Source organism: Salmo salar, chromosome ssa22, assembly GCF_905237065.1.
Source record: "Salmo salar chromosome ssa22, Ssal_v3.1, whole genome shotgun sequence".
Classification (NCBI taxonomy): domain Eukaryota; kingdom Metazoa; phylum Chordata; class Actinopteri; order Salmoniformes; family Salmonidae; genus Salmo; species Salmo salar.
The window spans coordinates 34,092,684-34,103,224 of NC_059463.1; positions in this window are offsets into that span (position 1 = coordinate 34,092,684).

Consider the following 10,541-nt stretch of genomic DNA (forward strand, 5'->3'; position numbering starts at 1 on the left):
ATTTTCAACCTCTCCCTGACTGAGCCTGTAATACCTACATGTTTCAAGCAGACGACCATAGTCCTTGTGACCAAGGAAACGAAGGTAACCTGCCTAAATGGCTTCCGCCTAATAGCACGACGGTAGCCTTGAAGTGCTTTGAAAGGCTGGTCATGACTCACATCAACACCATCATCCCGGAAACCCTAGACTCACTCCAAATTCGCATACCGCCCCAACAGATCCACATATGACGCAATCTCAATTGCACTCCACACCGCCCTTTCCCACCTGGACAAAAGGAACACCTATGTGAGAATGCTGTTCATTGACTACAGGTCAGTGTTCAACACCATAGTGCCCTCAAAGCTCATCACTAAGCTAAGGACAACAACCTCTCCCTCAATGTGAGCAAGACAAAGGAGCTGATCATGGACTACAGGAGGGCCGAACATTAACATCGACAGGGCTGTAGTGGAGCGGGTTGAGAGTTTCAAGATCCTTGGTGTCCACATCACCAACAAACTTGCATGGTCCAAACACACCAAGACACTCATGAAGAGGGCACGATAACCCATTTTTCCCCTCAGGAGACTGAAAAGATTTGGCATAGGTCCCCAGATCCTCAAAAAGTTCTACAGCTGCTCTATTGAGAGCATCCTGACCGGTTGCATCACCGCCTGGTATGGCAACTGCTCGGCATCCGACCGTAAGGTGCAACAGAGGGTAGTGCATACAGCCCAGTACATCCCTGAGGCCAACCTTCCTGTCCTCCAGGACCTATATACTCAGAGATGTCAGAGGAAGGCCCAAAAAATTGTCAAAGATTCCAGTCACCCAAGTCATAGGCTGTTCTCTCTGCTACCGCACGGCAAGCGGTACTGGAGCGCCAAGTCTAGGTCCAAAAGGCTCCTTAACAGCTTCTACCCCCAAGCCATAAGACTGCTGAACAATTAATAAAATGGCCACCCGGACTATTTACTTTGACACCGCCCCCTATGTTTTTACACTGCTGCTACTCGCTGTTTATTGTCTATGCATGGTCACTGTCTCCCTACCTACATGTACAAATTACCTCGACTAACCTGTACCCCATGTACATTGACTCGGTACTGGTACCCCCTGTATATAGTCTCCTTATTTTTATGTTGATTGTGTTACTTTTTTTGTTTTACTTTAGTTTATTTAGTAAAGTTTATTTTCTTGAACTGCATTGTTGTTTAAGGGCTTATAAGTAAGCATTTCACGGTAAAGTCTACTACACCTGTTGTATTCGGCTCATGTGACAAATAAAATTGGATTTCATTTGAAGGGTCTGAAGTCCTGGAAGCTGGAAATGTCCCAGTTCTTTCATGGCCTGCATACTCACCAGACATGTCACCTATCGAGCATGTTTGGGATGCTCTGGATCAACGTGTACGGCAGCGTGTTCCAGTTCCCGCTCACATCCAGAAACTTTGCACAGCCATTGAAGAGGAGTGGGACAACATTTTACAGGCCACAATCAACAGCCTGATCAACAGCCTATGCAAAGGAGTGTCACGCTGCATGAGGCAAACAGTGGTCACACCAGATACTGACTGGTTTTCTGATCCACGCCCCTACCTTTTTTGTAAGGTATCTGTGACCGACAGATCCCTATCTGTATTCCCAGTCATGTGAAATCCATAGATTAGGGCCTAATTCATTTATTTCAATTGACCGATGTCCTTATATGAACAGTAACTCACTAACTCATCTTTGAAACTGTTGCATGTTGCATTTATATTTTTGTTCAGTGTATATATTATTTTTTGCTACTGTAGGTAGTGCTAGCTATCGTTAGTCGGCAGTACCTGCATTAACATTCTGCTAATTTTCATCCTATAGCTTGTTCTCCATCTTCTTTTTAAATAGTTAGCCTACGTGTTTTCAGCATTTTTATTTCCCTGACTGACCAAAACTCGTTTTCTCATGCTCTCTCTTGACTCTCTGCAGAAGACATATAGTGAAAAGTATGTTTGGAACATTAAATCTCAACAAAATCGCAGTATCGTATCACAATACATATAGATTCGTGAGAATCGCAATACATATCATATCGGAACATAATTATTGCAAGAATATTGTATTGTGAGGTCCCTGGCAATTCCCAGCCATATAAGACATTGTAACTTAGTTTCTGGTTCGAGCTTGTCTGTGGCTCAAACCAATGGACTAATATTTAGACATGAAGGCAGGTGGTTCTGAGAACGCTGCTGCTGGGTATCGCTGTTCCTGTGGGATGTGTCTGTGGGGACATTGTGCTACCGTACATTGGTGCTAAGTTTGCAGGTCAACAGTTTGCATAACATAACCACTCCACCCCCAATTACATTCTGGATGAGAGAGTGAGGGTTTTGTACATAACCCTGACTGTCCAAAATGCCCAAATCACACTGGAACAAAGGTTGAGACAGACAGGAAGCAACCGTCTAGATTATAAATTATGTAAAAGAGTACACTGCAGTGGTAGGCCTACTCATTAGTAGGATGTTATTTTGATGGGTATGCCTCTCTTCCTGAGTAAAATACCAACCACACTTCCTTCAATTAATCATGCTTCACTCTCCAAAATGGTCTGGCCATGAACAGAACAATGCATTTCCAACATAGCTGTAAACATATGTTGCATTTTATAGTATTATACATGCATAGGCCTACAATAAATGAAGCCCGCCTAAGTGGTGGACTAAAATACTGGAGGAAAAACATCCATTGCCAGTCAGAGCTGAATTTTTTCCAAAAAGGTTAATGATTCATAGACTCCTTTTCTCGTATTTCGCCCTCTGCCTGGCAGAGGCAGCAACAGAGGCAGGGGCCTTAGGTGGCCTGAGACCAGACCAGGTCAATGCTGGACTTTAGCAGGTGACTGTAAGCAGTGGGTCTGTGCCTTTCAGTGCCTATACGGACTCAGTCTAGTCTGCCTAATTTCTGTTGTCTGGTAAACAGACAACACGTAACAGGGTGTGTTGAAGGGGATGTGGAGTTAGGGTACATTAGGAGGGTATGTTATGTGATTGTATAGGTGAAAAGTGAATGGCGAAAGTTGAAATAGGTAACACAAATTATAGATTTTAATGATTGATTTTGCTTTTTCAGAATTGCTCAATCCATTAGTGTAATTGTACTTCCTAATTTTTAAAATAATGTAGTCTATTATAGTCTTGTGAATTCAAACCATAGAGATGTATAGAGGACTCTAGCACCCAAAATCCTGTTTTAACATAGGCACTGGCATTGAGGACTTTCACCATTTTGAAATAGTCAACTCTATGGGACTTCCTATGGGTTAAGGATGGATCACATAATTCCATCCAGGTCATCAGGAGGATCAACCAATGAATTATACTTGTGATCAAACATTCCATAACTGCAAGTGGCAGTAAATCACCAACCTTGGCTTTACCTGTTCAAATAACACACAGTGGCAGTATGTATCCTTTCAGTTTGTTTAGTCATAGAAGTAGCTAGTAGAAGAATGAAATTGACTACTTAAAAATGAAGATGACTCTGCCCGTACTCTCACAGACACCATAATGTGACAGATACAACGTTGCGATCTCTATACATCTATATCAGCGTTTCCCAAACTCGGTCCTCGGGACCCCAAAGTGGTGCACGTTTTGGTTTTTGCCCTAACACTACACAGCTGATTCAAATTATCAAAGCTTGAGGATTAGTTGATTATTTGAATCAGCTGTGTCGTGCAAGGGTAACCCTGATCTAGATGATTCAAACAAAACGTTGTCTTGTGCAATGACTGTAAAAAGAAAGGTGTCTTGCAGCACCATCTGTTGGTAAAATATACTGCTCAAAAAAATAAAGGGAACACTAAAATAACACATCCTAGATCTGAATGAATGAAAGAATCTTACTAAATACTTTTTTCTTTACATAGTTGAATGTGCTGACAACAAAATCACACAAAAATAATCAATGGAAATCCAATGTATCAACCCATGGAGGTCTGGATTTGGAGTCACACTCAAAATTAAAGTGGAAAACCACACTACAGGCTGATCCAACTTTGATGTCATGTCCTTAAAACAAGTCAAAATGAGGCTCATTAGTGTGTGTGGCCTCCACGTGCCTGTATGACCTCCCTACAACGCCTGGGCATGCTCCTGATGAGGTGGCGGATGGTCTCCTGAGGGATCTCCTCCCAGACCTGGACTAAAGCATCCAGCCAACTCCTGGACAGTCTGTGGTGCAACGTGCCGTTGGTGGATGGAGCGAGACATGATGTCCCAGATGTGCTCAATTGGATTCAGGTCTGGGGAACGGGCGGGCCAGTCCATAGCATCAATGCCTTCCTCTTGCAGGAACTGCTGACACACTCCAGCCACATGAGGTCTAGCATTGTCTTGCATTAGGAGGAACCCAGGGCCAACCGCACCAACATATGGTCTCACAAGGGGTCTGAGGATCTCATCTCGGTACCTAATGGCAGTCAGGCTACCTCTGGCGAGAACATGGAGGGCTGTGCGCCCCCCAAAGAAATGCCACCCCACACCATGACTGACCCACCACCAAACCGGTCATACTGGAGGATGTTGCAGGCAGCAGAACGTTCTCCACGGCGTCTCCAGACTCTGTCACGTCTGTCACATGTGCTCAGTGTGAACCTGCTTTCATCTGTGAAGAGCACAGGGCGCCAGTGGCTAATTTGCCAATCTTGGTGTTCTCTGGCAAATGCCAAACGTCCTGCACGGTGTTGGGCTGTAAGCACAACCCCCACCTGTGGACGTCGGGCCCTCATACCACCCTCATGGAGTCTGTTTCTGACCGTTTGAGCAGACACATGCACATTTGTGGCCTGCTGGAGGTCATTTTGCAGGGCTCTGGCGGTGCTTCTCCTGCTCCTCCTTGCACAAAGGCGGTGGTAGCGGTCCTGCTGCTGGGTTGTTGCCCTCCTACGGCCTCCTCCACATCTCCTGATGTACTGGCCTGTCCCCTGGTAGCACCTCCATGCTCTGGACACTACGCTGACAGACACAGCAAACCTTCTTGCCATAGCTCGCATTGATGTGCCATCCTGGATGAGCTGCACTACCTGAGCCACTTGTGTGGGTTGTAGACTCCGTCTCATGCTACCACTAGAGTGAAAGCACCGCCAGCATTCAAAAGTGACCAAAACATCAGCCAGGAAGCATAGGAACTGAGAAGTGGTCTGTGGTCCCCACCTGCAGAACCACTCCTTTATTGGGGGTGTCTTGCTAATTGCCTATAATTTTCATCTGTTGTCTATTCCATTTGCACAACATGATGTGAAATCTATTGTCAATCAGTGTTGCTTCCTAAGTGGACAGTTTGATTTCACAGAAGTGTGTTTGACTTGGAGTTACATTGTGTTGTTTAAGTGTTCCCTTTATTTTTATGAGCAGTGTATTTGACTAAACCAGGATATCATTAATTGCACATTTCCTAAGAGTTCACATGCTGGAACTACATAGCATTTATTTTTATCCCACCTAGAGAATCATGTTGCAATAAAGCGCAAGCATTTTGTGGTCATCCACCTGGCTACATGTCAACAAGCATTCCATACTCCAGCCCTGTTATGAAGCGAGATGGTGGATGATGGTTGGAAGAGCGCGCTTGTTTGAAATGGAAAAGCTTTTCGTTAGCTTTTGATAAAGGAGAATATCAAGACGAAGCAGCTGCTTTATAAGTGGGATGCACTGTTGAGCGCTACATCCCGAAGGGTTCGTGCTGATTGTACAGAGATTGTGACAGCTGGTTAAATGGCGTCCCTTGAAAAGGCAAGAATCAGATGTATGTCAGGAGAAATGCAGTATTATTGTAAGGAGACGTATACTTGGAATATGGAGGAAGAATGGAGGGAAAAAGAGAGGCAGAGGAGGTCTAAGAGAAAGAGGGAGGAAGATGGCAGGAAAAGGGAGATGTTTTGTTAAAGAAGAATGGTAGAAAGTGTAAGCAGTGAGCTGAAGACAGGAGGTGAAATGGAAGTGAATGAGGTTGAAGTATCGGAGGTGTTAAGTGTGATGAAGTTCTCGGGCCCAAGGCTTGCACTGAGGGTCAGGATAAAGATGGGTCTGTGACTGTAGGAGTGAAGTTTTTGGAAAAAGTGGACCCTTGCCTTTTCGCTGATCCATTTGTGGTTCATGGTGGGTGAAAACAGAGTTGGGGGCTGTGGAATCGGTGAGGGTAACCAGAAGTGGTCTTGTGATAATTGTTTGTGTTTCTGCTGGTCAGAGGGAGAAGGCGCTCCTCATTAAACGAATGGGGGCAAGAAATGTGAATTGTTTTGCTCTCAAGAAAAGGGTGCCATTGAAATGAGTGATTACTGGGGTAGCAGTAAATGTGAAAGTTGACCAACTGAAGGCGAAGATGCCCGTTGTTTGTGATGCTTGTCGTTTGGTGCGACGCAGACAGGGTGGTGTGAGTGGTGAAACAGAAGAGTCTTTGCCCGACAAAGTTATGTTAGGATATTTACAGTTGAAGTCAGAAGTTTACATACGCTTTTGTTGGAGTCATTAAAACTCATTTTTCAACCACTCCACATATTTCTTGTTACAAAACTATAGTTTTGGCAAGTCGGTTAGGACATCTACTTTGTTCATGACACAAGTAATTTTTCCAACAATTGTTTACAGACAGATTATTTCACTTATAATTCACTGTATCACAATTCCAGTGGGTCAGAAGTTTACATGCACTAAGTTGACTGTGCCTTTAAACAGCTTGGAAAATTCCAGAAAATGATGTCATGGCTTTAGAAGCTTCTGATAGGCTAATTGACATAATTTGAGTCAAGTGGAAGTGTACCTGTGGATGTATTTCAAGGCCTACCTTCAAACTCAGTGCCTCTTTGCTTGACATCATGGGAAAATCTAAAGAAATCAGCCATGACCTCAGAAAATAAATTGTAGACCTCCACAAGTCTGGTTCATCCTTGGGAGCAATTTCCAAACACCTGAAGGTACCACATTCATCTTTACAAACAATAGTACGCAAGTATAAACACCATGGGACCACGCAGCCATCATACCGCTCAAGAAGGAGACGCATTCTGTCTCCTAGAGTTGTACATACTTTGGTGCAAAAAGTGCAAATCAATCCCAGAACAACAGCAAAGGACCTTGTGAAGATGCTGGAGGAAACAGGTACAAAAGTATCTATATCCACAGTAAAACAAGTCCTATTTCGACATAACCTGAAAGGCCGCTCAGCAATGAAGAAGCCACTACTCCAAAACCGCATAAAAAAGCCAGACTACGGTTTGCAACTGCACATGGGGACAAAGATCATACTTTTTTAAGAAATGTCCTCTGGTCTGATGAAACAAAAATAGAACTGTTTGGTCATAATGACCATTGTTATGTTTGGAGGAAAAAGGGGGATGCTTGCAAGCCGAAGAACACCATCCCAACTGCGAAGCATGTTGTGGGGGTGCTTTGCTGCAAGAGGGACTGGTGCACTTCACAAAATAGATGGCATCATGAGGAAAGGAAAATGATGTGGATATATTGAAGCAACATCTCAAGACATCAGTCAGGAAGTTAAAGCTTGGTCGCAAATGGGTCTTCCAAATGGACAATCACCCCAAGCATACTTCCAAAGTTGTGGCAAAATGTCTTAAGGACAACAAAGTCAAGTTATTGGAGTGGTCATCACAAAGGCCTTACCTCAATCCCATATAAAATTTGTGGGCAGAACTGAAAAAGCGTGTGCGAGCAAGGAGGCCTACAAACCTGACTCAGTTACACCAGCTCTGTCAGGAGGAATGGGCCAAAATTCACCCAACTTATTGTGGGAAGCTTGTGGAAGGCTACCCAAAACGTTTGACCCAAGTTAAACAATGTAAAGGCAATGCTACCAAACACTAACTGAGTGTATGTAAACTTCTGACCCACTGGGAATGTGATGAATGAAATAAAAGCTGAAATAAATAATTCTCTCTACTATTATTCTGACATTTCACATTCTTAAAATAAAGTGGTGATCCTAACTGACCTAAGACAGGGACTTTTTACTAGGATTAAATGTAAGGAATTGTGAAAAACTGAGTTTAAATGTATTTGGCTAAGGTGCATTTAAACTTCCAACTTCAACTGTAAGTTGTCCTGTACGAGCTTTTGTGCCGAATACATTACGTTAAAGGTGTCAAGCTTATGGGCATGTGGCAGCAGTGTGTAGGAGGGAGGTTCCTAGGTGTGAGAAGTGTGCAGAAGGGCATGAGACAAAGGAATGTGTTGCATTGGGGAAAGTAGTGGTATGTGTTAATTGTAGTGGTGCCCATGGGGCTGGGGATCAGAACTGTCCCGTGCGAAAGTAGAGGAAGATGGGTCAAGGGGGAGGGATCCTGAGAGGTGGTGTGAGTAGTAGATCTGTACCAGTACAGAAGGATAGGCCAACAACTGATATATGTTTCAGTAAGATTGGATTTTTAGCATTTATAGCAATGGTTATCAACTGTACTGCATAGATGGAATGTAAGTGGCAGAAAATGTAGGTTGTGGTGGCAGCTGCAGACAGGTATTTGGGTGTGCGAGACTTGACATTAGAAGAGTTACAGGCTGTTGGCCTGAGGTAGGACTAAATAGATTTAAATAGTGGAGTAGGGTGGTGTTATTTTTTATTTGTAATTTTTTTTGTGAGTGTTGTGTTAGATTTATTTTTTCAAGCAAAGTATAAGGGAGTTGTACTCCAGTCTAGTAGGTGGCAGTAATGCAACATTTATCGGATGCCGTTAAACCTCTTCGAAGAAGAGTCCAGCCCTTGTTGGTGGCAGTGATAGACGTTACGAGAATGTTGTGAGGAAGACTGCAAATGACATTTCCTGTGCATATCGGAAATGTGTTTCGTTCTGTTATTGTTAGCGAAAATGTTGCTAGCTAACTAATGTCGAATATAAGATAGGTTGGAAAGAACGGATGTGGGGAACGGAAGATAGTGGAAACTGAGTTTTTGATTGAAACTGCTAATGAGTAGAGTGAAGCTAATAGTATAGAGAGTGTGAATGAATTGGTTACAGTGGCGAAGAAAAAGGGAAACGAAGTAAAGCTATGTTGGAAAATAAGAAACCACTAGAATCGTTTTTGGTCAGAGACAGGGTTTTGGATCAATGCTACTTTCGCCTAAAATGACATTCCCAAATCTAACTGCCTGGAGCTCAGGACCTGAAGCAAGGATATGCATATTCTTGATACCATTTGAAATAAAACACTGAAGTTTGTGGAAATGTGAAATTAATGTAGGAGACTATAACCCATTAAATCTGTTAAAAGATAAGATAATATTTTGAAATGCAAGAAAAAGGCCACAAAGTATTGTTCCAGTTTAGGCGCAATTTAGATTTGGGCCACTAGAAGGCAGCAGTGCTTGTGCAAAGTTTTAGACTGATCCAATGAACCATTGTGTTTCTGTTCAAAATGTTGTATCAAGTCTGCCCAAATGTTTCTAATTGGTTTATTAATCAATTTTCAAGTTCATAACTGTGCACTCTCCTCAAACAATAGCATGGTATTCTTTCACTGTAATAGCTACTGTAAATTGGACAGTGCGGTTAGATTAACAAGAATTTAAGCTTTCTGCCAATATCCGATATGTCTATGTTCTGGGACATTTTCTTGTTACTTACAACCTCATGCTAATCACATTAGCGCACATTAGCTCAAACATCCCGCGGGGGAGGGACACCGATCCCGTTGAGGTTTTAATGTCTTCAGGAAAATATGGAATGTGTCGGAACAAAGTGTGGAGTCGGTGAGAGTCACAAGATGTGGGCTTATTTAGATTTAAAGGCAGAGGAAATAAAGGCAGAGGATATAACTGAAGACATTAATGGAGTGGTTGGTGCACATGTATGGTGGAAGGAGAAAATAAGTTAACTTCATCCATGTTACTGTTCTTTGATTTAGTCTCTCCCTTCTCATATAAAGTCAGGATTCATGAGATACCCTGTAAGAGCTTTTGTGCCAAGCCCCTTCAGTGTCATAAATGTAAAATATTTGGTAATGTGTCAAGTGTGTGCAGAACCAGGGGCGGAAATCCCGGGGGGGGACGGGGGGGACACGACCCCCTCATCCTGGGAAAAATATGATTTGTCCCCCCCCAATATATCACTGAAACATAACTATGTAATTTAAATAATATTAATAATACGCAATGAAAGCAATTGTGCTGATTAGACACTTAATAGCGCGTTTTTAAGTTTCAAAAGATTGCGACCCCCCCGCCCTTTGCCTCACAATGGTTTGATCCACTGCCAGTTCCTTAGCTTGCTACGTAACTGCCGTGAGGTTCATCCAGTCAATCGCGCACACACACACTAGCTGTATATGCAGAGCTAGCGCGCAAATATTAACTATTAAGCTAGCTAGTACCTATTCCATTTATGTGGCGTCGTCAAAGATGGAATCAGCATGCAGATGATGTAAGTTAGTGCTTCAAAGTCCCTGTGATAAGGTTAGCGATAAACTGAAGTCCAAACTGAACAGAACTACACTCTCATCTACCATTGTCTTAAATATATTTAATGGTCTCGTTGCAAAAGCTAAATTGTCGCAAGGGAACTT